We start from the raw sequence: 27,993 nt of genomic DNA on the forward strand, positions 1-27,993 counted from the left end.
GGAACAGCTCCAGGACCACGGTAAACTGACCAAGGTAAATGTGCTGGACGGGGCTTCTGATCAAGTTTCAACATGAGTTTTGGAGGTGACATACATTCAAACCACAGCAATACTATACATCTAACGTGTCACCAGGTTTCTTTTTTTCTTTGTAGAAATGGGGTCTATGGGGTCTCTCTCTGTTGCCTAGGCTGGTCTCAAACTCCTGCCCTCAAGTGATCCTCTCGCTTCAGGCTCCCAAAGTGCTGGGATTATAGGTGTGAGCCACTGCATCTGGCCTTCCCAAATTTCATCCATCCACTGTCCCTTCATATGGTCCACCTCTCACCTAAGGCCCTTGATAGCTCTCATCTGGACTGTTAAGGAAGTCATCTAACTGGTTCTTACCTAGAAAATGGGAGTAATTGTAGGATTTTTGTAGTGATTGAATGAGGATGCACATTACCTCATGATAATAATAGCAATGGCTAGCATTGATTGGTTATAAATCCCTAGTACTGAGCTGTACTGAGCTGTACTAGGGGTTTAGAGCTCAATTAATGCTAGCCATGATTATTATCCCTCAGGGTCCAGTTCAATCTGTTTTTCTTTTTTTTTTTTTTAAGAGATAGGGTCTCACTATGTTACCCAGGTTGGACTCAAACTCCTGGGCTCAAGTGATCCTCCCACCTCAGCCTCCCAAATAGTTAGGACTACAGGCATGTGCCACTGTACCTGGCAATTTTTCAAAACTCGATGTGACCTTTCTAATCAATCTTTTTACGTTGATGATCACCTTTTTATAAATGACCGCAGCACTGATTGTAGTATTCGTTTTAAACTGTACATTCTGGTCATATTTGTATATCTATTTCTTACTTTTTAGTTTTTTTGAGAGATGGTCTGGCTATGTTGCTCAGGCTAGAGTACAGTGGCTATTCACCCACACCATCATAGCTCACTACAGCCTCAAACTCCTGGGCTCAAGCTATCCTGCCGCCTCAGACTCTCAAGTAGCTGGACTACAGGTGTGTGTCACAATGCCTATCATCTTTTAACTGTTAAACTTTGGAGTACTGGGATGTGTCTTACACTTTGTGGTAGGCAGAACTCTAAGATGCTCCTCAATGACCTCCCGTAAGCCCCATCTTTAGAGAATCCCTTCTCCCTTGAACACAGGCAGAATAAGTGAGTATGACGAGAGTTGACTCCCATGATTAGGGTGTGTTAGATGGCACAGCTGAAGTTAATGGTACATGAGATTACCCAGGTGGGCCTGACCCTCATCAAATTAAATCATTAAAAGCAGAGAGCTGGAGGCAGGCGGGGAATCCGAGATTCAAAGCACAAGAAGACTAGGACTCGCCCTTGCTGGCTTGAAGGTGTTGGGGGTCACAGGAAAAGGACCGGAAAGCAGCTTTTAGAACCAGACGGCAGTGCCCTACTACTGCTCAGCAAGAAAGTGGCACCTCAGTTATAGAGCCACAAGGAAGTGGATTCTGCCACAAGGAAGTGGATTCTGCCAACAGAAGCTGAATGAGCTTGGAAGTGGATGTGAGCTCAATTTGGCCAACACCTTGATTTGGGCTTGTGATCCCTTGATTAGAGAACCTGACTATGCCAAACTGAACTTCTCACCTACAGAACTGTGTGCTATTTGAAGCTAATGCTACGGGAGATTACCCAGGTGAGCCTGACCCTCATCATATTAAATCATTAAACTTGGGTGCTATTTGAAGCCTCTGTGGTAAATTTTGCCATGCAACAATAGAAGACTAATATCTACTTCTCTTCAGTGCCTTCACTATTGAACAAAACGTAATTTAACATTGCATTCAATAAATACTCACTGAGAAAACAGTAATAATTGAAATAACTTGATCTTATCGCCAGTAAGGTCATAATGCCAGCTGGCCTTTTCTGCCTATTATCAACATTAAAAACAATTTTAACAAATATTTTAATTTGAACAATATCTGTCATGCTCATTTAATATTTATTAAATTGCTAAAAAAAAAACCCACATTATTCTAGAAGGGATGTTTTTAGAAAACATGAAAGGAATTATTTAAAGCAGAGATGCACCTCGAAACATTTAATACACCCAGGGGCTACATTTTAGTTTCAGGACACCAAAAACCAGCTAGTAGAATATTTTACAAACTAAGGTAATCATCAAAAGAATTTATAGGTAAAATTTATTTGCATGAATTACCATTATAAAGAAAGATTCTATATAACAAATCTACTTCCAAGGTCCTTAGAAACAATGCTTCATTGGTTTGTTTCTAAAAAATTTTATTTAAAAAAGTCTGGCAAATGCTACGTACAACATTCCACCTTCCCCCAACACCCCCAGAGATTTACAGTCCATATTACTGTATTAAAAACTCTATGAAGTCATGAAGTGAATCTACTCACTTTTTTAATACGGCATCTCCCAAACGTACTTACGACAGAATCTTTCTTTGAGAAATAGTTTTTGACCTCTTGCAGAAATGCAATTTGGGAAATGCTGGCCTGAACAAATTCCTCCCTTCCTGACCAAGCATTAAATCAAAATAGTAGGACTACAAGGAATATTTCAGAAGTTAAACTGATTCAAGATATTCAAGACCTGGTAAAGTGTCTTCTTTCTTTCCTTATGGACTATAGTAACTTTTCACTATTTTTTTTACTTGAGTCAATAAATTTGAGAAGTGATTTTTAACAACTGTATTAATTTTAACAAAATACCTATACAGCAAAGTAAAGGTCCCAAGGAATTTTCTAGAATAGTTTCAGCCATACCATGTATCTGTGCATTACCACAGTGAATTTTTTTTTTTAAATAAGAGGTTGTTTTGTCATCTAATACTTCATAATTTAATGCAGAACACACTTAAAACTGACAAACTCTTAAAGATATTTTTGGTCGATGTTAAGGAGGAGGTAGAAAAATAGGATCAGGGCTGGGCATAGTGCCTCATGCCTGTAATCCCAACTACTTTGGGAGGCTGAGGCAGGAGGATTGCCTGAGTCTATGAGTTTGAGACCGGCCTGAGCACCATAGTCAGACTCTGTCTATACAAAAAACAAAAAATTAGCCAGGAGTGGTGGTACACTCCTGTAGTCCCAGCTACTTGGAAGGCTAAGGTGAGAGGATCGCTTGAGACTGCGAGATCGAGGCTGTAATGAGCTGTGATCACACCACTGCCCTCCAGCCTGGGTGACAGAATGAGACCCAGTCTCAAAATAATAATAATAATAATAATAATAAGGTTCAGAATTTTAGGCTAGGATTCTTGTGCTTTTAAATACATAAATGCTAAATAAAAGTTCCAAGTATACAAAACATGAAAATAAATATTTTGAATGTGAAGAAATTGAATTTGAAATAGAGCTGTGATGTACTTCCGAAAAGAAGGAATGACCTTAGAATCCTATCCAAATTCTTGGTCTAGTTCAGTGGTTCTCAAACTTTAGCAGGTTTTAGAACCTCCTAGAAGGCTTGGTAAAGCACAGAAACTCTGGGCCCTGCCACCAGAGTTTCTGATCCAATGGTCTGGGATGAGACTCTCAAAATATGCATTTCTAACAAGTTCTCAGGTGATGTAAAGCTGCTGTCCAGGAAGCCTATTTTGAGAACCACTGAGAATGTAGTTCTTATACCAGCCTGCTCTGAGATGCCCATTCAACAGCTGTCTGGGAAAGCTACATAGGTGGTTTAATGTGTGCCAATTTCTCCGAGCCTTTTTGTTTCTTTTTTGAGATGGAGCCTCGCTCTGTCACCCAGACTGGAGTGCAGTGGCACAATCTCATCTCACTGCAACCTCCACCTCCCGGGTTCAAGCGATTCTCCTGCCTCAGCCTCCAGAGTAGTTGGGACTACACCATGCCTGGCTAATTGTTGTACTTTTAGTAGAGACGGAGTTTCACCATGTTGACCAGGCTCTAACTCCTGACCTCATATGATTCGCCTGCCTTGGCCTCTCAAAGTATTGGGATTACAGGTATGAGCCACTGCGCCTGGCCTCTGAGAGCCTTTTGAGCTCTGAAGTTCTGTGATTTGGGATTTTGCTGTAGGTTAGGCTTGTTCTGGTTCTGCATCTCAAATCCTCTATAGTTCACTCCATGGGTATTTCAGCATACAAAAACCAAAAAAACCCCAGAAGGGTGGGGCAATAAATGTGAGAGACAGAAACTTTATTTTGTACCTCACCAGCAGAATTTACAGGAGAACACTGGAAACTATAACTATAGATTCTCACTCGTGTTTGCTTTGACTTCCATCGAGTAACATGGAAAACCCTGAGCTGGCCAAGTTGACCGTTAGTGTAGTTAAAGACCAGAAGTCTGCGACTCCCTTCTAACTCTTATATCTGGCTTGATGTGGTGGCTCACGCCTGTAATCCCAACACTTTGGGAGGCTGAGGTGGGAGGATCGCTTGAGCCTAGGAATTTAAGACCAGCCTGGGCAAGATAGCGAGACTTCATCTCTACTAAAAATAAAAAAAAAATAGCTGGGCGTGGTGGCGCACGTCCATAGTCCCGACTACTTGAGATGCCAAGGCGGGAAGGCTACTTGAGCACAGGAATTCAAGGCGGCAGTGAGCTGTGTTCACACTACTGTACTCCAGCCTGGGCAACTGAGACTTTGTCTGAAACAAGCAAAACAAAACACTTCTATATCCAACTGCCTTTTCCTATTTCCCTTTGTGTTGAATTGTCTGTGATTTTCAACACCCAATTTAGATCAGCCGTAAAGGTGTCCTGGCAGAACATCCAGGGCATGATCTTTTGGAGTCAGACAGATCCAGGTCCTAGCTCTGTCATTTAGTTGCTGAAGGACTCTGGGAAAGTTATTTAATATTCCTTAACCTCAGTTTCCTCTTCTGTAAAATAGGAGAAATTGTATTATACCTTCTACACATTATTATCGTTAGGTGCTAGTGAGAAATGCATGAAGAGCATTTAGCACAGTGCCTGACAGAGTAAGGGAGCAATAGATAGCACACAGCTTTTAACACTCAGAGAAACATTCTTTCTTTCTTTTTTTTTTTATTTAGTGTCTCGCTCTTTTGCCTAGGACGGAGCACAGTGTCCACGAGCATGGCTCACTGCAGCCTCAACTTCCCAGGCTCAAGTGAGCCTCCCACCTCAGCCTCTCAAGTAGCTGGGACCACACACAAAAAAAAGGTACATGCCACCACACCCAGCTAGTTTCTTTTTTTTTTGTAGCGATGGGGGCTGGTCTTGAATTCCTGGGCTCAAATGATCCTCCTGCCTTGGCTTCCCAAGGGGTTGGGATTATGGGTGTCAGCCACTGCGCCCAGCCCAAATAAACGTTCTCTAGACAGTCCTGGAACAAGTGTCAACTAATTTCAATGCTTGAGAAGTGAGAATTATCCTATAATAATTTTCAGGCTGGATATGGTAGCTTATGCCTGTAATCCCAGCACTTTGGGAGGCCGAGGCGGGTGGATCATTTAAGGCTAGCAGTTCAAGACCAGCCTGGCCAACATGGTGAAACCCCGTCTCTATTAAAAATACGAAAATTAGGCAGGCGTGGTGGCACACATCTGTAGTCCCAGCTACTCGGGAGGCTGAGGCAGGAGAATCGCTTGAACCCAGGAGACGGAGGTTGCAGTGAACCAAGATCACACCACCGCACTCTAGCCTGGGTGACAGAGTGAGACTCTGTCTCAAAAAAAAAAAAGAAAAAAAAAAAAGAAATTCAACATAGCAGCTAGAGATGTCACATTGAACTTAGAAAACAGTTCCTGCTACCCTCAAGAACTATCTTTCATAATAAGTACTAAATATGATCAAATGTAAGCCCATTGATGCAGCATTATATTATGCAGTCCTCAGAAAGGAAAAATGCTCCTTTAATTAAACTAAACTATGAGATGATGCTTCCTTGTCACTTACCATTTTATACTTTCTGAAACTGCTCTTTTAGACTTAGATTTTTAAAATATTTAACACTCTTTTGCATATACAAAAAGGAAAATACAGGCAAAATAAATTGATTTAAAATATTCCTAAATTGTCTTCTTGGCCAGGCACAGTGGCTCACGCCCATAATCCCAGCACTTGGGAAGCCGAGGCAGGAGGATCACTTGAGTCCAGGAGTTCGAGACCAGCCTGGCCAACATGGTGAAACCCCATCTCTACTAAAAATACAAAAACTAGAGGGGCATGGTGGCACATGCCTGTAATCCCAGCTACTCTGGAGGCTGAAGCACGAGAATCACTTGAACCTGGGAGGTGGAGGTTGCAGTGAGCTGAGTTTGGGCCACTACACTCCAGCGTGGGCAACCGGGTGAGACTCTGTCTCAAAAAAAATAAAAATAGGCTGGGCACAGTGGCTCACACTTGTAATCCCAGCACATTGGGAGGCCGAGGCGGGCGGCTCACTTGAAGCCAGGAGTTTGGGACCAGCCTGGCCAACATGGTAAAACCCTGTTTCCACTAAAAATACAAAAATTAGCCGGTTGTGGTGGCGCATGCCTGTAATCCCAGCTACTTGGGTGGCTGAGGCACGAGAATCACTTGAACCTGGGAGGCGGAGGTAGCAGTGAGCTGAGATCAGGCCACTGCACTTCAGCTTGGGCCACACACAGAGTGAGACTCCGTCTTGATTAATAAATAAAATAAAAATAAAATATTCCTAAATTGTCTTCTCATTCAGAATCTCAGCCTTGTGAATCACTTGTTTGACTCAGAGTCTGCCTCGCTGCTTATTCACTCAATATCGTCCTCTGTGCCACCAAGGGCATTGGTGACGCAGCATTTCTTAAGAGAATCCAACAGTACTAAAAGCTCTTGGGGCTGGGCTCTTTGCTTGCCTATTTTTGATTCCTGCTTCAAGATCATTGCCAAGCACGTGATGATTTATCATTCTCCCCACCTCTTTTCCCATAAACATTTGGTTCCCAGGAAGGAAAGGAGTGCTTCCCTCTTCCTTCTGGGATTTTATTCCAAGCAACTGATACCCATTTTCTAAGTTTGGACACTAGTGCTTTTGATGTTCATGGACATACAGGCAATGACGACTGTGGCCTGGCAAGCAGACTGTGAGACACCTTCCATCATAAGATGTGTCCTGAATTTCAGACATACTGGTAATAGGTTAATCAAGCCCAGAATTGATCTTTGCTGGAGTTCGGTTCCATTTGGTCATTTGCTGAAAACCCAGTATTATTATTAATGGCCTTTGTGTTGTCCTTATTTTTTCCCATAACAGCTTCATTGAAATGAAATTCACATACCATACAATCTACCCACTTAAAGTGAAAAATTCAGTGGAGTTTAGTATGTTCAAAATATACTGATAAATCAATTTTAGTACAATTTCATTACCCCAAAAAGAAATCCTGGACCCATTAGCAGTTAGTACCCATTCCTCTCCTGACTCCAAGCCCCTGGCCACCATTAATCTACTTTTTATCTCTATAGATTTGCCTATTCTGGATATTTTGTAAAAGTGGCATTGCAATATGTGGTCTTTTGTGACTGGCTTCCTTCCCTTAGCATAATGTTTTCAAGGTTCATCCATGTTGTAGTGTATGAGCACTTCATACCCTTTTATTGTTGAGTAATATCAGTTGCATGGATATACCACATTTTATTTATTCACTTGTAAGTTGACGGACACATGAGTGGTTTCTGCTTTTGGCTATTATGAATAATGCTGCTATAAGCATTCATGTACAAGGTTTTGTGTAGATACATGTTTTCACGTCTCTTGGGTACATCCCTAGAAGTAGAACTGTGGGATCATGGGGTAAATCAATATTTGCCTGTCTGAAGAACAGCCACCTTGTGTTCCAAAGCAGAGGCACCATTTTACAATCCTACCAGCAATAGATGAGGGTTTAAATTTCTCTACATCCTTGTCCAACACTTGTTATCATCTGTCTTTGTGATTAGAACCATCTTGGTGGGTGTGAACTGATAACTCATCATGGCATTGCATTTATTTTTAAAGCATTCACCTGCATTTTCTCATTTGATCCTCACAACATCTATCAACATTTCTTACACACAGTCAATGAAACAAACATGAAGAGTAATTCACTGACTTGCTCAAGATAGCATAGTGACAGAATGTGAGTTAAAACATAATCATGATACTTTTTTTTTTTGGCAAGACAGGGTCTTGCTCTGTCACCCAGGCTGAAGTGCAGTGGTATGTTCATAGCTCACTGCAGTCTTGAACTCCTGGACTCAAGTGATCCTCTCACCTCAGCCTCTTGAGTAGCCGGGACCACAGGTACATGCCACCATGCCCAGCTAACTTCTTTATTTTTTGTACAGACTGGGTCTTGACATGTTGGTCTCAAACTTTTGGGCTCAGCTTCTTAACGTGTTGGGATTACAGGTGTGAGCCACTGTGCCTGGCCATAATCTTGCTTCTAGTGTCTGAGACCATTGCCCTTTTACCCCTCCGGGCTGTTCCAACCCCAGGATAGCTACCTAACTGTGATAGAGTAAGGTCAAGAGTGATGACGAATTAGAGGTAAACTGGGGAGGGGGAGGACTGGGTGCAGAAATGCTGTCAGGACATAGTATGACAACACCACTTTAGGACATAGTATGACAACACCACTTTAGGTGATGTGGCATGGCTCCTGGCATCTGCAAGACAGCAATAGCTAGTGAAACCGTATTTTTTGTTTGCAACAGCTCAGTAAGATGGATCTGATGTTGGGAAAAGGCTCAGTTATAGCTTGGGTTATGGAGGCAAACAAGTCTAAAAGTCTTTTTTTTTTTTTTTTTTTTGAGACAGGGTCTTGCTCTGTTGCCCTGGCTTTAGTGCAGTGGTGCAACCTCCACTTCCCAGGCACAAGCATTCGTCCCACCTCTGCTTCCTCAGTAGCTGGGACTACAAGGATGCACTGCCGTGCCTGGCTCATTTTTGTATTTTTAGTAGAGACAGGGTTTTGCCACATTGCCCAGGGTGGTCTAGTACTCCTGGGTTCAAGCGATCTGCCCGCCTCAGCCTCCCAAAGTGTTGGGATTACAGGCGTGAACCACTGTGCCTGGTCCAACTTACGACAAAGTCTATCGCTTTGCCTTCACAGCCTACAGGAAATGGCTGTGTCATCCAGGTTGGTCTACTTTTGGTACAACAGTTCTTGTAGTTATAACATTGGGGAAGGATAATTTTCTAGCTCTGCCTATCTCCCAGTAGGTACAGTAGATATCAGCCTCAGTTGGTTACAGGATTCATTATTTTCTGTGTTTATGAACTGAGAGAACTGAAAAATTTTGCTTATGCTTACATTTTCTATTCATGAACTATCTCTTTTTGTGCATAAAAATCAATATTTTATGAAATAATCTCCTTGGAGGTTAAGTGCTACAGCACCACTCTTTCCTAGTCAAAGAAACTCTGCACATGGCTCGACCCTGGCTGAGCAAGGGAAAAGGCCTCTATACCAAGCTTTCCTACTTCGCTAGGAAAAGTCAGCTTCGAATCACTGGACCATAAAATCTTATTGGAGTTACAGAGTGAGATAGGTTAATCAGCATGTGGTATATCTACTGAAGCCAAGTATTTTTTTTTTTTTTTCAGGATTTGTCCGAAAGATGTTACCACTCTTTGTACAACAAAATGTATTAGGATAGGGCCCACTCTCTGCATATGCCGGTGTGGCTGAAAGAACCAGTGTCCTTTTCACACTTAAGCCATGCTCAGCCTGTCCCCTCATCTTGCTTACAGGAGCTGCTACTTGTACCACCTGGTGCTGCATTTGGCATTTGTTTTTGTTGGGCCCTTTTTTTTTTTTTTTTTTTTTTTTGCTTTGAGATGGGGTCTCACTCTATTGCCCAGGCTGGAGTGCATGGTGCCATCTTGGCTCACTGCAGCCCCAACCTCCCGGACTCGAGCAGTCTTCCTGCTTCAGCTTCCTGTGTAGCTGGGACTACAGGAGAGTGTCACCATTCCCCTGCTATTTTTTTTTTCCAGATCTTTTGTAGAGAAGGTGTATATTAGTCCATTTTCACACTGCTATAAAGAACTACCGGACACATATACACCATGGAATACTATGTAGCCATAAAAAGGGATGAGTTCATGTCCTTTGCAGGGACATGGATGAAGCTGGAAACCATCATTCTCAGCAAACTAACAAAAGAACAGAAAACCAAACACCACATGCTCTCACTCGTAAGTGGGAGTTGAACGAGAACACATGGACACAGGGAGGGGAACTTCATACACCAGGGCCTGTTAGGGGGTTGGGGACAAAGGGAGGAAGAGCATTAGGAGAAATACCTAATGTAGATGACAGGTTGAGGGGTGCAGCAAACCACCATGGCACGTGTATACCTATGTAACAAACCTGCACGTTCTGCACGTGTATCCCAGAACTTAAAGTATATTTTAAAAAAAAAAAAGAAAGAAAAATAAAAAGAAAAAAAGAACTTCCCCAGACTGGGTGGAAAGAGGTTTAATTGACTCACAGTTGAGCATGGCTTGGGAGACTTCAGGAAACTTACAATCATGGTGGATGGTGAAGGGGAAGCAAGGTGCCTTCTTCACAAGGTGGCAGGAGAGGGAATGAATGCAGGAGGAACTACCAAACTTATAAAACCACCAGGTCTCATGGGAACTCACTCACTACCATGAGAACAGCATGGGGAAATGGCCCCCTGTGATTCAATTACCTCCACCTGGTCTCTCCCTTGACACATGGGGATTACAATTCAAGATGAGATTTGGGTGGGGACACAAAGCCTAACCATATAATGGGGGTATCGTCATGTTGCCCAGGCTGGTCTCAAGTTCCTGAGCTCAAGCGATCTGTCCACTTTGGCCTCCAAAAGTGCTGGGATTGCAGGCATGAGCCACTGAGCCCCGCCTGGCAATTTTTTTAAAAATTGGAAGGCAACATGCAACATTAAATAACCCACATCTAACAACTTTTATTTCTTTTTTTTTTTGAGACAGGGTCTTGCTCTGATGCCCAGGCTGGAAGGCAGTGGCATGATCTCAGCTCACTGCAACCACCACCTTCCAGGTTCCAGCGATTCTCGTGCCTCAGTCTCCTGAGTAGCTGGGATTACAGGCATGCGCCACCATGTCTGGCTCATTTTTCTATTTTTAGTAGAGATGGGGTTTCACCATGTTGGCCAGGCTGGTCTCAAACTCCTGACCTCAAGTGATCCGCCTGCCTCGGCCTCCCAAAGTGCTGGGTTTATAGACGTGAGCCACTATGCCTGGCCGGAACACCTATTTTCTACCACAGACTTCTGAATTATTCATTATTTCTCTAACTCTATGAGATTGCATTTTTTATGCCCATTTTGCAGATGAGAGATGAAGGCTAAGACACATTAAGACAGAGAACAGTGAGACTGGTTCTAGCTGCGTATCATTTCACCTCTGAGTCTGAGGTTCTTCATCTAAACAGGGAGATCTGCAACCTCACGAGACAACCTAAAAAAATTTAAAATCCAAATAGGCATAATCACAGTGCCCACCTCACAGGGCTATGGGGACATGATGTCTACGAGGAGCCCGACAGTGCTCGGCACACAGCAAGACCTTGATACGGGAGACAGCAAGGCTGCCACCACGAGCCCTAGTTCTACCACCACTAAATGACTTGTCCCAAGACAACCAGAAAGGGGCCTCTGCCCTCTGTCACCAAAGCTCCTGCTTCCCTCCATACCACAGAGCCTTCCTGTGGGAGAGTCTGCATGTCTTCATTTCTCTTGCTGTCGTCCACAAGTGTTCTAATGATTTGGCAGCACTTAGCACTGTTTTGTCTCAGATCACAATCAGCCCGAGGTCCGTGCTCCATTAGGAATGTCCGCTCATTTCTAACCACAGTGTTTTCCACACATCCTTCTGATGGCCTTTGGATTTGCATCCTGCAGTGACGCAGGCTCCTTGGCCAGGAGGAGCTCAAAGGGGCCGAGCCTGCCTTTTAACGAGTAGCATGGGCCATTCCCCGCTGAAGCTCAAGAGTCCTCACAGAGCAGGGGCCACAGTGGCTGTGCCTCCGGTGCTGAGCCTTCTCTCTCCAGGGAGGCGGGCGAGAAAGCTGAGAAGGGGCAGTGGTCTCAAAAAGGGAACGGGACCTGCCTGGGGAGGCAGTTGCTGGGCCTAGGACTTAGGTCCGTAGTCTGTTTGCCAGAACTGAAGCTTCAGTTGGAAGAAACTTCAGGGAGAAGCTGGCTTGTCAGCGCACCAAGGAAGGAACCTCTCGGGGATGGTGGGCCCCCTGACCTTTGTCCCCACCCTGAGACTGCAGTGCAGTTCGGTGAGTAACACCCGAGGCCAGGGTGGTAGCTCCTATCTCTGAGACTCTTCCCACCTTCCTCAGATATTGGTGGTCCACAGTGGCCGGGGACTTGCTTCTATGAATGACATACGATTGCCTGTGTCTGTGCCACTACTTCCCCTGAGGAAGTGGGCTGTCACTTCCTCAGGGTCAGCATCACCACGACATGCAGCGCTGCCCTTAACTGCAGAAACAGAAGGCTCCGATACAGTGTGACATAAAAAGAGATAGAGAGGAGACGGGCAAGCTCACCTTTACTCAGCCCCGACCCCATGCCCAGCCCTATGCTATGCTGAAGTTACTATTAATAAATGTCCACAAGACTGGAAAGGAGTCTTATTCCTACTCCCAGAGAAGGGAATCAAAGCTTAAAAATAACCTTCCCAAGGTCATATAGTCAAATGTTTAGTGAAGTCAGGGTTCAAAGTCAAACTCTGAAAGACGTGTGCTCTTCCCCCAATAGTAAAATGCTTTCCATAGCCCCCCAGTCTATACCCTCCTGCTGCTCTTTTTTAAAATTGAAAATTTAAAAAGGCAAACCAGGTGTTATTTCAAAATTTTATTTAAAGTTGAGAACAACCGTTTGAAGAGAGCTGTCAGTGGATTTATGCACTCTGGTGACCCTAAATTGGAAGAAGCAGGCACTTTTACAGCAGCGCATCCTTGTGCGGTCTTAACAACCTGACCCAGAGCAGGGAACTCGGTGTGCTGCAGCGCCAGTGACCAGGCAACCCATCTCCTGGGCTGTTTTCTACATACAGGTTTTGACTCAGGGCTCCCATCACCAGCAAAATGTGAACGTGAAATGTCTTTTTTCAGGCGGGGGATGAGGTGCATGATCTTGAGCCATTTACCTTCGTTCACGGCCAACCACCACCAACTGGGACCATCAGAGGGATGGGATGAAGGAGATTTGTACCACTCAGAAGGGATAACTGAAGGGGTTCCCAGCCCAGGGCCCTTCCCTTTTTAGGAACAGAAAGATCACAGTGGTGGGGGGAGGGTGAGATCATATTAACCCATAAAAGGACTACCGTATTGCATTCCCTTGCTTTTGACTGAGTTTACACAAACTTGTGAGGTCATGCTTGTTGCCTCTGGTTGACCAGACGCCTGCATATGCAGTTATATACATATTTGCTTGATTTTCTAAAAAGAGAATGAGTTAGTTGTGTATGCTGTGTGTTTGGAAGGTAACATCTCAAGGCATGACATCCATTGAGAACAGCTGATAGGTTAAAAACGGAGAACTACTGGGACTTGGAAGCTGCGAAAGAATCCAGGGAAACGTCCTCAACTGAAGTCTGCATAAGATTGAATTTTAGATGCCTTGGGTAGTCAGAAAGAATCACATCCTTTATAATTTGGTATTTCTGGATGGTGAAATGAAGAAACTAGTAAAGACATCCTAAATGACGGAAAAGGCAATGGTGTCTGTGAGTTTCTTCACCCACATCTCCATCACAACGTGACCCTGCACAGTCTCTCTGTGTGTCCCCTTTAGTGACATTCCCTGCTCAGAGAGGTTTCACATCTGCCAAGGCCACTTATTCTGAAAGGGAGAAATAATGTGTATTGGAACAAACTTTATCATTGACATATGCGGGGTCACGGATGTCCTATGCACCAAGGACAACTAATGAGGCAAGAAGTAACTGAGCTATCACCAAAAAACTGTTTGCAAAGTTATCTGAACGTTCTTTCTACATTTAAGGCCCTGTCTACATTTTGCCACATTTTAAAGTTTCTTTATAGGTGTTTGAAACATGACCATTTCAAACTATGATTTTGAAATGAAGTTCCGTGAAATCCCTTAGGCATACGAGGCACTGCTGGGTGATGAACGCAAACTTGATTCACTTGTATTGGCTCTTCCAGATGCTGAGTCATTATGATGCCAGATTTCAGTGAGAAAAAATACAGAGAGAATACTGGACATGATTTCTATCGTTGTGAACAAAGGTGAATGGATAGATGGCCCATTTCAAACAGGCGAGGGATTCAGGAATGCTGAAACAGCAGCCATACAGCTAACAGATTTCTATGCAAAAAAATATGCCACTATCCAACCTGTCTCCCACACACATCTTCTCTCTCTACTTCTTCTCAACATTTTATCCAGGACCATGTTTCTAAGCACATTATGTCCCCGCCACCATCTAACCAAACTCTAGGCCAGCCTTCCAATTGGATTTGCAGAATGTGCATAACGTTTCCAAATGGATGGTGGCAATAAAGAAATGATGTCTTCGGTCATGATGAAAAAAATTCAACAATGACACCCATTTTTTCACATACTGAATTGCCAAAGATTTAAAAATAATAACAAATAAAAGCAATAATAAGACAATCATATATAATACACGATACAGGTTGAGCAACCCTCATCTGAAAACCCAAAATCCAAAATTTTCTAAAATTTCTGAAACACCTGACTTCTTGTGATGGGTCACAAAAATTGCTAAGAATATTGCATAAAATTACCTTCAGCCTCCCGTATATGAAGCATAAATGAATTTCATGTTTAGATTTGGGTCCTACACCCATGATATCTCATTATGTATACCCAAATATTCCAAAATCCTAAAAAATCTGAAGTCTGAAACATACCTGGCCCTAAGCATTTTGTGTAAAGAATACTCAACTTGTGCAGGTAAAAGTGTGTAGGGGAAAACGGATCTCATACATGTACTGCTGGGAATGTAAGTCAGTGCAACATGATAACAATTATCTGCATGGATACCCTTTGACCAATACAAGTTCCCCTGTAGGAATTTATCTTACAGATCTGCTCACTGAAGTGTGCAAAGATATAGGTAAAAGAATATTTTTGGGGCTCTGCTAACAATGGTGAAAACTATGTCAATAAGGGAATGGTGAAATAAATTACACCTACAAGGTAGAATATTAACGCAGTTCTTAAAAAAGACGTAGTATATATAAATCTCTGTGGTGGAAAGAAATTTTTTACATTCTTAGTGATATTTGTGCAACAAGAACACAAGTGCAAGCTGGGTGTGGTGGCTCATGCCTGTAATCCTAGCATTTTGGGAGGTGGAGGGAGGCAGATTGCTTGAGCCCAGGAGTTCGAGCCCAGCCTGGCCAACGTAACGAAACCCTGTCTCTACAAAAAATATAAAATTTAGCTGGGTGTGCTGGCACACGTTTGTAATCCCAGTTACTCAGAAGGCTGAGGTGAGAGGGTCACCTGAGCCCAGAAGGTTGAGGCTGCAGTGAGCTGATATTGTGCCACTGCACTCCAGACTGGGCAAGAGTGAGACCCTGTCTCAAAAAACAAAACCCAAGTGCACACACACATTTGCATATGCAGAGAAGCTGTGAAGACCATAATGCCACTCTGGGTAGTGGGACTGAAAGGCATGGTGAAATTGGTGACTTTAAGGTTTTACTTTATTAACTGCAGATTTGTTTTTCATGTTTAGGATGAGCTTAAATTGCTACTATAATTTTCAAAATTAAAATGAATGCTGGCATCCCCTGTGACAGGTGCCCCGAGCCTGCTGATTAAAGCTAATGAAGGAAAGGAGAACAAGGCCTCAACTAAAATAATGAGTCTATCAAGAATAAAAAAAGAGGGTATGTATTCGCACAGAAACCCTAGGCACAGTGGCTCCTCATTGCTACGGGAATATTTAAAGATGTAGCGTACCCATGCTGGAAGTGGAACTCTCCTAACCACCACCAACTACTCGGAACAGCTCTGGTAGGTAACACATGCATGTGTGTGTGTGTGTTTTCAGCGAAATTTTTTTCCTGAATATGAAAGTCACACATGCTCATTGTAAAATATTTTACAGCTGGGTGCTGTGGCTCACGCCTGTAATCTCAGCACTTTTGGGAGGCCGAGATGGGTGGATCACCTGAGGTCAGAAGTTCAAGACCAGCCTGACCAACATGGTGAAACCCTGTCTCTACTAAAAATACAAAAATTAGCTGGGCGTGGTGGTGGGCACCTGTAATCCCAACTACTCAGAGGCTGAAGCAGGAGAAAGGCTTGAACCCGGGAGGTGGAGGTTGCAGTGAGCCAAGATCGCACCATTGCACTCTAGCCTGGGCAACAGGGCGAGACTCCATCTCAAAAACAATAAAAAATAAATAAAATAAATAATAAATAAATCAAACATCTTACAAAACAGAAATCTAAAGTCCTTCATAATTCTACTTCCCAAACACAGCCACTTTTATGGTATTATAGCATTTCTTTAAGCATGTCCAATAATCAATATATTTTTTAAAAATTGGGCCAGGCGCAGTGGCTCACACCTGTAATCCTAGCACTTTGGGAGGCCGAGGCGAGCAGATCACAAGGTCAGGAGTTCGAGACCAGCCTAATCAACATGGTGAAACCCGTCTCGACTAAAAGTACAAAAATTAGCCGGTCATGGTGGCCGGCACCTGTAATCCCAGCTACTCAGGAGGCTGAGGCAGGAGAATTGCTTGAACTCGGGAGGCGGAGGTTGTCATGAGCTGAGATCTCACCACTGCACTGCAGACTGGGTGACAGAGCAACACTCCATCTCAAAAAAACAAAACAAAACAAAAAAAACATGGGGTCAGGATTTTGCAACTTGTTTTTTTCCCACTAAGTACTGAGGCAAATATCTTTCCATATAAGTAGACATAGGTATACTTCATTCTTTTAAATAGCTCCATAGTATTCCATTATATTGCTATGTCATAATTAAAAATAAATCAATCCCTTATTTTTTTTATTATATATTTTGAGACGGTGTCTCACTCTGTCACCTATGCTGGAGTGCAGTGGCGCAATCTCAGCTCACTGCAAGCTCCGCCTCCCAGGTTCAAGTGATTCTCCTGCCTCAACCTCCGGAGTAGCTGGGACTGGACTATAGGCATGCACCACCATGCCCAGCTAATTTTTATATTTTTAGTAGAGATGGGGTTTCGCCATGTTGGCCAGGCTGGTCTCAAACTCCTGACCTCAAGTGATCCACCTGCCTCGGCCTCCCAAAGTGCTGGGATTACAAGGGTGAGCCACCATGTCCGCCCCTTATTAGATTTTTAGCCTCCTTCCAGATGTTTGGTTTTATAAGACTGCAATCAACCATCCATGTATGTGAATCTGTGCACATGAGTACTTCCACAGATGAGCTCCTAGAAGTACAATACAGCTTGACTGGAGGTGACATATGTTCTTTAAATCCTCATTACAACCCTGTGAAATAGGTATTATTTCCCCCACTTTTACACAAGAGGCAACAGAGTATCACAATGGCTTCATAACTTCACCTATAAAGGGCTGAACTAAGCTTCAGACTCAGGTCCAGCTGAGCCCAAAACATATATTTTTTCCACCGTGAGACCCAGATTCACATGCAGCAGGGCAGACAGAAGGATTCAGCAGCAGTGGGCAGTGGGGCCAAGCAAAGGACCCTTGAGCCGATGTACGTGCAGGGAGGCATTGGGATTGGAGCCTGGGGACATCTGTGCAACCACAGCCCAGAGACTTGTCTATTCTCCAATGTGGCTCAGTTAGGGCTTCTGGGGTTCTCATCTACAACAGAACCATAAAGTTTCCTCTGTATCTGTGTCTTTCTAACTTTGTTTTTTGTTGTTTTTGAGACAGACTCTCACTCTGTCACCCAGGCTGGAGTGCAGAGGTGTGATCTCGGGTCATTGCAACCTTCACCTTCTGGGTTCAAGCGATTCTCCTGCCTCAGCCTCCTGAGTAGCTGGGATTACAGGTGTGCGCCATCAGGTCCGGCCAATGTTTGTATTTTTAGTGGAGACAGGGTTTCACCATGTTGGCCAGGCTGGTCTTAAACTCCTGGCCTCAGGTGATCCGCCTGCCCTGGCCTCCCAAAGTCCTGGGATTACAGGTATGAGCCACCATGCCTGGCCAGTGCAAGCTGTTTTCTAACATCACTTTCGTAGGCTCCGTGACATTTTCCACCTTCTAGATTAGCATTTTCACTGTGCTATCCATTTGCTCTGCTTTAATGTTTACAGCACTGGAGAGACTGTTCAATGACTTACAGATGCTAAGAGGAGACAGATGCTTGAATGAGGACTAATTTCACAAGTCGGTATTAGATTATTTGTTAATCTTTTCTGCAGGGACTCTCATAATAAATCTTTGGATAAGGAGGGTCCTCTGTACAACCTTCCCCACTCAGCCTTTCTCTTTCTGCCCTATCATCGAATCGTAGCTTCTGTGTTGACAAGCCAGCCAGCAGCACCTGATGGAGTTCATCCGAAGCTGTGCTTTGCCAGCACTTTGAAAAGGAGGGAACTTCAGTGTTTGCTTAGTTCATTCTCAACTTTCTTAATTGTCAAGATTTGGAAGCAACAAAAATAGTTATCATGAGAATGAGAACTTCTGAAATTCAGTATTTTGGGGAAAAATTGTGTTTGCATATGTATGTATTGCTACTTTCTCTAAGCTGGAAAGATGATTGATGCTAGTAATTCACAAAAAAGGTAACATCTTTTCCTCCATGCTTCTCTTTACCATTTGAAATTCTGGAAGTTTCTAGGATGAATGGCTTCAGTATGCTTATTGTATCTTATCATTCCTCTTAATTGAATTAATGTGCACTTTTTAAAAACTGGCCGGGCACAGTGGCTCACACCTGTAATCCCAGCACTTTGGGAAGCTGAAGAGGGCAGATCACCTGAGGTCAGGAGTTCGAGACCAGCCTGGCCAACATGGCAAAACTGCATCTCTACTAAAAATACAAAAGTTAGCCATGTGTGGTGCCACATGCCTGTAATCCCAGCTACTTGGGAGGCTGAGGCAGGAGAATCACTTGAACCTGGGAGGTGGAGGTTGCAGGGAGTTGAGATTGTGCCACTGCACTCCAGCCTGGGCAATGAGAGCAAAACTCTGTCTCAAAACAAAAACTGAAACAAAAATAAACCTATTTTCTGCTCACAATTAAGACGGGAATATAGGCAAAAGCTAAGCAACACACTCAAATAATCTAAGTCCATTTTTGTAATTATTACCAATAACGTAATTCAGAAAATGGAAGCACGTTTTAAATTTGATTTTCTCACCCTGTACACTACAGAACTAGATAAAAAACTCAAGTGCACTTAAAGGTTTCCTTCAGAAGGGATAGAAAAATGTTTTACTTTCTCAAATTAAATAGAAGTTACTGCAACAAATAATTCTCACTGTGTTGCAGATGAAACAATTATTTTTCTCTTCAGTGTTTTTAAAATTATCAAAATAACATATATGCCTAGTACATAAAACATAATATTGACTTCCTATCATAGGGTATTAGGATTCAGACTTTTTTCTAACTTTTTCCTCACGATGCAATATACTTTTCCCCTCCTCCTCCTCCTAATTTCCCAATATGTATATTTTTAAAAATTAATTTTGTTTTTGAACTGGAGTTCAGTGGTGCAATCTTGTCTCACTGCAAGCTCCGTCTTCTGGGTTCAAGTGATGCTCCTGCTTCAGCCTCCAGAGTAGCTGGGACTACAGGCACACGCCAACACACCCAGCTAATGTTTGTATTTTCAGTGGAGACGGGGTTTCACCATGTTGACCAGGCTGGTCTCGAACTCCTGACCTCAGGTGATCTGCCTGCCTCAGCCTCCCAAAGTGCTGGGATTACAGAAATGAGCTACCATGCCTGGCCTAAAAATTAAATCAACATTCATATTATTCAATACCTGTGTAAATATTTTTCACTGTAGCGGACACTCATTGCATTTCCTTTCTTGGACATCTTTTTGTTTTCTGGTAGCTAGTAATTATCTTTTCTATTTCCATTTGCTTAGCTGTCTAGGTTCCTATCACTATTTGTCACCGTACTCTCCAACAGAACTTCAAAACTCCTCTCATACCACTTGGGCTACCGACTTCTTGGCAGCATCCTCGATCCTGCTCCACGGGGCCTGGATTCATCTCCAAGCCCGCAGGTCTACAGCTGCTTCCAACCATCATTTTGGAAATTCTCTTCCCTTCTTTTCTGTTCCCTGGCTCCTCTGTCTTCCCTGTTCTTATTTTTGTGATGTCTTCTAGAAACTTCCTGAGAAAGGATGCACAGGGAGAAAATTTTTTGAGACTATGTTTTACGAAATGTCTTTATTTTACCTTCTCACTTGATTGACAGTTTGGACGTAATTTCCCCTTAGCATGTTATAGGCATTTCTCCATTGTTGTTTGCTTCCCAGTAATACTTTTAAGAAGTCTTAAGTTATTCTGTCTTGATCCTTTTATCTCCCCACCGTCACCCAGCCCCAACCAAAGCTGTTTGCATCCCCTCTTTATCCCCGTAAATTTCACTATGGTGTGTTTTGATATGGAACTTAGAAAAACGTTAAGTTTTTACTGAAGTATAACATACAGAAGAGCACAAATCATTTTACAAAATGAACAAACATTTTGTGCAATTAATACCTAGATTAAGAAACAATGCTACCAACAGCCACCATCTGCCCCTTGTGAGAACCACTACTGTAATTTCCAGTACCGTGGATCAGTTTGCCTGTGTTTCAATTTTTATAGAAATGAAATCATTATATGTTTTTTTTTTTTTGAGACGGAGTCATGCTCTGTTGCCCAGGCTGGAGTGCAGTGGTGCAATCTCGGCTCACTGCAAGCTCCGCCTCCCGGGTTCACGCCATTCTCCTGCCTCAGCCTCTCCAGTAGCTGGGACTACAGGTGCCCGCCTGGCTAATTTTTTGTATTTTTAGTAGAGACAGGGTTTCACCATGTTAGCCAGGATGGTCTCGATCTCCTGACCTCGTGATCCACCCTCCTCGGCCTCCCAAAGTGCTGGGATTACAGGCATGAGCCACTGTGCCCAGCCGTATTTTTAAAAAATATGTACTCTTTTGCTCCTGGTCTCTTTCATTCACCATTAATTTTGTCTGATTCACCCACGTCGCTGCATGTGGTGGCAATTCATTCACTCTTGTTCCACTATATATATATAATTGATGTATCCAGTTTTAATGAGGATGGACTTGTGACTATTTCCATTTCGGGGATACTAGAGATAGGGCTGTCATAAACGTTTCTGTACATGCCCTCTGCTGAACAGATGTAGTTCTGTTGGATGGCATAAGACATTTTTCATTTTCAATCTGAATTCTTATGGTGAAAATTGCTGGAATTACTTCTTTCATGATTTCTCCCTTCTTCTCTTTTTTAAAATTTATTTTTTAACACAACATCAAGTTGCCTTTATCATCTATAATACAGTTATACCCAAACTTTCTAAGACCACCCTGCCCAGAGCAGGAAATTCCAATGAGCCCCTGAAGACACACAAAGGTGAATGTGGAAGATCATAGTTCCAGCTGAGGTCACAAGTCTTCCACTCAAACACTCCATGCTTTTCATTTCCGTTTGTTAAAGAAAGCATCTTACAGGACGTTGTTGAAAATAATTTCATCCCAGACACCAGGTTTTTTCAATAATACACAGCTCCATGAAATTTGTGTTTCCATCCGACTGATAGGAATACAAAGTAATTTTTATGTTTTTATTTTATTTTTTGGTGATATAGAGAAGTACAACTATCAGTCAGATTCCTTTAATAATAAAGAAGAGGAGAGGAAAGAAAGCATTTGGGCTTTGCGGGCAACTGGTTTCTACTTGTCTGAGGGTGTGACATCAAAAGAGTTAAATCACCCTGATGCACAGCAGTGAGTACTACTAGCATTTTTTTCTTTCTTTTTTTTTTTAAAGATGATACAAAGAAAAATACCCCCATGGACATAAAAATGGCCCAAAGGTGTTTTGTTTCGTTTTGTTTTATTTGAGATAGAGTGTCGTTCTGTCACCCAGGCTGGAGTGCAACGGCATGATCTCGGCTCTATGCAACCTCCACCTCCTGGGTTCAAGAGATTCTCCTGCCTCAGCCTCCCCAGTAGCTGGGATTACAGGCATTTGCCACCATGCCCGGCTACTTTTTGTGTTTTTAGTAGAGATGGGGTTTCACCATGTTGGCCCGGCTGGCCTCAAATTCCTGACCTTAAGTGATCCACCCGCCTCAGCCTCCCAAAGTGCTGGGATTACAGGTGTGAGCCACGGAGCCCAGCCGGTCCAAAAGTCTTTTACTGAAGATCAATTCTCCCCTGCCCGCCCCCACCGAGAAGGAACAAAATGAACGTGTAATTGAGATGGCAGCTCCATTGGGCATGCCAATTCACCCAGTCACTTATTCCCACAGAGGTAAGCGGAACAGGCATTAGGTTTTATTAGTCATGTTGTATTTGTAACCAGATGTGTCCTCAGCAGCTTATTTGAAGGCCACTGATTCTTCGATTGTGTGTAGAGAAGCATGGCTGTCGTTCACCGACTGTCCATATCTGAGCATATTCAGCTACCATGGAAACTACAAAGGAAGGAAAAATATATTTACTCCAAAACTCATTTACTGGGATTTTTGAGTGCCCTTTCTTCCACAGAGCCCCAGAGTAGTGCTAATGTGATGGGGGCTGCTGTGTTTTCCAGCATGAGCTCCCATCCTCTGAGGGTCCTGAGAAGGACTGGTCCTGGAGTCTTCATGAAAGGAATGAGGTGGTCTCACTGGATGGAACATGTGTAGCCCCAAACCTGACGGTACAGGGAGTAGTGGGGGTGGCAGGGCAATGTTCACCACAGTGGTGGAGGATCACTCAGGGGTAGGCTGAAGGAGCTGGCTGCTGCATCCTCTGCTGCAACAGGAGGAAGAGCTCACGGCAGTCCTGGGAAAGGCTCTAGCTTGATCCCAGAGTACGTGGTTCCGTCCTTCTTTTTCTTTTCCTCTGGCTGCTTGAGATCTTCTTGATTTCATGTTGAGTCTGTGGCCATTACAATCAACTTATTAAAGGACCTCTCAGCAGCCACGTCTGCAGCCTGCCTTGTGGAAAACTGGGTGAGAGCACCCTGCTGTTTCTGCATTAGAGTGATCGTCAATCTCTCCAAACTGGTAGAAATGATTTCTCTGATCTGTTTCACCCACACCATCTACCTCTAATGTCGTGAAAGTCTCGTCCTCTGGTGCGTCCAGATGAGGCATGGTTGAAGTCTGCTTTGGAAGCTTCTCTGCTACAGGGTCATTGATTCCATAATATGAATCTTCAACATTTTGATCAGCAAGGGGATCGTCCAGATCTGTAGGCTGCTTGTGTCTGTAGGGACGCTTCTCTGTTCTCTGACACTCTCCTTTCACCCAGCAGGAGCAAATGTGAGGCTGATTCCTTTGATAGCAGGGTATGGTCCAGGCCAGTTTGAGCAGCACGACACTGGGGGATGTGTCTTTCTCCAGCATGCTGATCGGACGTGTTCCGTCACAGTTTCAGATCTCTCTCCATATTCTGTGTGTAGAACCCTCGGCTGACATCTGACTTTGGCACATTACTTTCAAAAGACAATGCTGTGTCATGAACCTGGATGTGCAGGCCACACTCTAGGTCTAAGAGGCAGGTCTGACATTCTGCAATTTAATGCAGATTCGGCGCACTTTAGTCTTTTTTTTTTTTTTTTTTTTGGAGACAGAGTTTCGCTCTTGTTGCCCAGGCTGGAGTGCAATGGCATGATCTCAGCTCACCGCCACGTCTGCCTCCCGGGTTCAAGTGATTCTCCTGCCTCAGCCTCCTGAGAAGCTGCAATTACAGGCATGCACCACCACGCTCAGCTAATTTTGTATTGTTAGTAGAGATGAGGTTTCTCTCCGTGTTGGTCAGGTTGGTCTCGAACTCCCGACCTCAGGTGATCCGCCCACCTTGGCCTCCCAAAGTGCTGGGATTACAGGCGTGAGCCACCGCGCCCAGCCTAGTCTTCTTTAAAAAAGCATGTCTACCCCAGGGCACCAGTGAAACACTGGGAATGGCCTGGCACAGAGGTTGCATTCCTTCTTGTATGTTGTTTTCTCTTTTGGGGGTGTGTGTTTCTTTTATTTCTTGAAACAACACATAAATGGATTAAAAAGTATGTCTATCTAGAAAAATGTACTTCTTCCAGAAATGAAAAACAAGTTTCAATGAGTTTAGATTTCCTGGCATTTTACTCCTAACCCTAAGAGTTAAATTTATTGTCCACTTACATGCCCATGTTTCTGACCCAAGCTAAGGGGCTGGAAAATGAAACTCAGAGCTAGGTGTGGTGGCACAAGCCTGTAATCCCAGCTACTTGGGAGGCTGAGGCAGGGGGATCACTTGAGCCCAGAAGTTCAAATCCAGCATGGGCAATGTAGCGAGACTCCATCTCTAAAATTAAAAATCAGAACAGTGTCATGTAAATATGGGAAGTCTTAGCATTGATGAAACCTAAGATTTCCTGGAAATAAGTGGGAAGCCTCTAATCCTACCTGGATAGTGCTTTTCTGGGGGATTTTTCAGCACAAGTCTAAATTTCACAAAGCACCTTCAAAAACTGGGCCACGCAGTATCACAGGCATGGCAGTAGGTCTGAAGGCTGGATTCAGGGGCCATGTAAATAACAGGAAAAGCAAATCAAGGACCAGATGCTGAGACTTCCCCTTGAGTTCCACATTGGGGAGAACAAGGAGTTGACTCCTACGTACTCTTCCGCTTCTTGGCAAACGGTTGCCCAACTACATCTTGTGCTTCAGCTGCCTTTTGTTTGAAGAACTTTGTGTTCTGGGCACTCTCTTGGCCCCATGTTGGGTAGAAGGAGGCGGTGTCTCAATCCCCCACCACGGGTGTATTTGGTATAACCAGAGTGCCTGAAGTTCTTGCATGACTTTAGGAAGATGGCTTTGTTGAAATGATCCTCCAGGGTGGGGGCACTGAAAGCTCTTTTGTATATTTCTCATATTTGCACTGAATGGCTTTGCTGGTAATGACCTTGCCATACGCCTGAAGCTCAGCTTGCTGCTCTTCCTCAGCCAGGTTTCCCAGGTGCTCAATTTCTGCTTCCTCCTTCTCAAGCTCTTCTTCCTCGTCCCTGTCCCCTTGTTCGTTTTAGCTTCTGAACTTTCCATGCCTCCTGCTCCTCCTGACTCTCCTCTTGGTGTTAAGCGCATCCAGAGTAGTGCGGCCCCGCCTGCTCTCCGCCGGCTCTTCCTTGGTCTCCTACAGTCTGGAGGGGGCACCATGCGTCCTCAGCGTGCCTTTTGCCTCCTGCAATGGCTCCTTCTGGTTCAATGCTTCAGCCTCAGGTTCTGAACTGTCACTCGGCCCTTCTTCCCAGTGAGGGCCTGCATCAGGCGAGACTCCGTCTCATCCTCACTGTCTGTGGACTCTCCATACTCAGAACTGCTCTGAGCTCCCCAGGACGCCACTCCTCACCCCCCGCCCCGGGCCTCCCACCTTCCTGTCTCCTCTCCTGTGCTCCCTGACACAGGGTGCTGCACTGCTGCTCCATCTCCTTTTCCTCGGTTTCTTCCTTTTCTTCACTAACATCTGCTCATTCCAGGCGCAAGGCACCTCCTTCTCTTCTGAAGCCGCCTGCTTCTATCACTCCAGGCTCCACTGTTTTCAAATGCCAGCCAATCTCTCCTCCTCTTGTCATTCACCTGGTCCTGAAAATGCCAAAGCCTGGCTGGCTGATTCAGCCCTCCTCCTGTTCTCAGGCTCTGCCTCCTGTTCCTTGGGTTTCCCAATGAATGAAAATTCTTCATCTGCCTCATCGGAGGACTCCACAGGGGCACAGTCTGGCCTTCTGGACACACAATGTGGGACCTTGGACCTTCACTTTCTCTGTGGAAGTCTCCCATTTCTCACTGTAATGCAGGATGGCCCCAGTGCAGATTCAATGGGTGATTGCTTCATGAGTGCCCTTGGGACTGACAAGTTGATGGGTGGCAACTCCCAAAACGGACTGATTCCAAACTGAACACCTACAAATGTCAATGGACAGAAAAATTCCTTTCCGCCAAGGTGCACGGGGCACTGCTATGTGGCTGATCCCTTCCTGTGCTGCTTGACTTTAATCATTCAGCTATGTGGGTTTTCTCCAAGGCACATTTGGCACAGATGGGAAGTCCACACGCATCCTCTAGGCTCTGCCTGTTCCAAGTGTTTTTTTTTTTTTTTTTTTTTTTTTAAGACAGAGTCTTGCTCCGTTGCTCAGGCTAGAGTGCAGTGGCGTGATCTCAGCTCACTGCAACCTCCGCCTCCCAGGTTCAAGCGATTTTCATGCCTCAGCCTCTAGAGCAGCTGGGATTACAGGCATGCACCACCATGCCTGGCTACTTTTTGTATTTTTAGTAGAGATGGGGTTTCACCATGTTGGCCTGGCTGGTTGCAAACTCCCAACCTCAGCTGATCTGCCCATCTCGGCCTCCCAAAGTGCTGGGATGGACAGATGTGAGCCACCACACCCGGCTTGTTCCAGGTGTTAAAACCCAGAGAGGTCACCATCTTGAGAGCGTCTGAGGTGGGAGGTGGGAAGTGGGACTCTCCTGGTGTATTCCTCTGTAAAGGAGGAGAACTTACATATCACCCACCTGATCAAATCAGTCCCGTCCAGGAAGTACTCCTGTTGATTAATTTAAGGACTTGAGACTTCACATCAACCAAATCCCTTCAGGGCAGCACCTGAACTAGCTTTGTTTGGATACCAGGGAGAGGGTAAGTCTGATTTCAACTAGGGCAGGGATGCTAAAAGGTTCTGGGCTCTGAAGCCCCAACTGCAAAATAAGTCTGTCAAGTCTCTACAAATGCACACCCATGATTTCTGATTTATTTCCCTACCTTATTGAGAGTTTACAGTCAAACAGCAATGTCCAAAACCCCAGCCTCTATAAAACTACCTGAAATTAGCATTTTCCTTCAATCTGGAATCAAAATAATTCAGGCATGAAGGATCTTTCCCATGGACCACAGTAACAGCATCCTTAAAGCAGCTCTGCTTATATTGTCCTTGGTATTCGGATCAAACTTCCATTCAGAGCTTTACTGGTCTGAGATTTTCTTTCTGGGGACAGGCATCTGGAATGGTGGCCCTCGACTCTCGGCTAGATGTGTCTGCACCCACACCTGCAGGTGACTGCCATGTGGGCAGATGACCTACTCTGGCAGGTCCCAGCGATGTCTCTCTGCCTGGGATTGAACACGCAAGTCAGAGGTTCTGAGCCAACCACTCCCCACCTCAGAATGTCCACTTCTGCCCCAAAAGTGAGATAGTGGGAGCCCTCTAGTGATCCACTGGCCTTCATCTCTGTTCCTAGCCACAGCTCCTCAAGCCCTAGGAACAGCCAGATCAATAAAGGTATCTTGCTTTGCTAATGAGATGACTAATCACTGGGGATCCCTAGGTGGCTTCAGGATGGAGGCTGGCACCAGAAAGACCAAGGCAAGATTGGAGGGTTAGAATGTCAGCCTCACTCCCCCTAACTCCGGAGAGGGAAGAGGTGCTGAAGGTTGAGTTGATCAGCAATAGGCAATGATGTAGTCAATCATGCCTATGTAATGATGCTTTAATAAAGCCCTCAGAGGACTGGGTTTGCAGAGCTTCCAGATAGCTGAAAATGTGGAGGTTCCTGGAATGTGGTGCCCCTGGAAAGGGCATGGAGGCTCTGCACCCTTCCCCCATACCTGGCCCTATGCATCTTTCCCATCTGTTCCTCTGTATCCACTATAATAAATAGGTCAATATAAGTAAAGTGTTTCCCTGAGCTCTGTAAGCTGCTCTGTCAAATCAGTTGAACCTGAGGAGAAAGTGGTGGGAACACCGATTTGTAGCCGGTGGGTCAGAAGAATAGGTAATCACTTAAAGATTTACCTCCATTTTTATTCCCAAGCTTTCTCTGCAACTGCAGGGCCCAATCCAGGG

The 27,993-nt window shown here is 44.3% G+C and overlaps 1 protein-coding gene and 1 pseudogene across 4 annotated transcripts in view; both read right to left on the bottom strand.

Moving 5' to 3' along the window:
* Nucleotides 1-27,993, bottom strand: part of HMGB1 (high mobility group box 1) — a 155,438-nt gene that overhangs the window by 54,372 nt on the left and 73,073 nt on the right. The gene's annotated exons all lie outside the window — the stretch shown is intronic.
* Nucleotides 22,646-27,948, bottom strand: LOC112610683 (annotated as a pseudogene).

This window comes from Theropithecus gelada, chromosome 17, assembly GCF_003255815.1.
Source record: "Theropithecus gelada isolate Dixy chromosome 17, Tgel_1.0, whole genome shotgun sequence".
In the NCBI taxonomy this organism is placed as follows: Eukaryota; Metazoa; Chordata; class Mammalia; order Primates; family Cercopithecidae; genus Theropithecus; species Theropithecus gelada.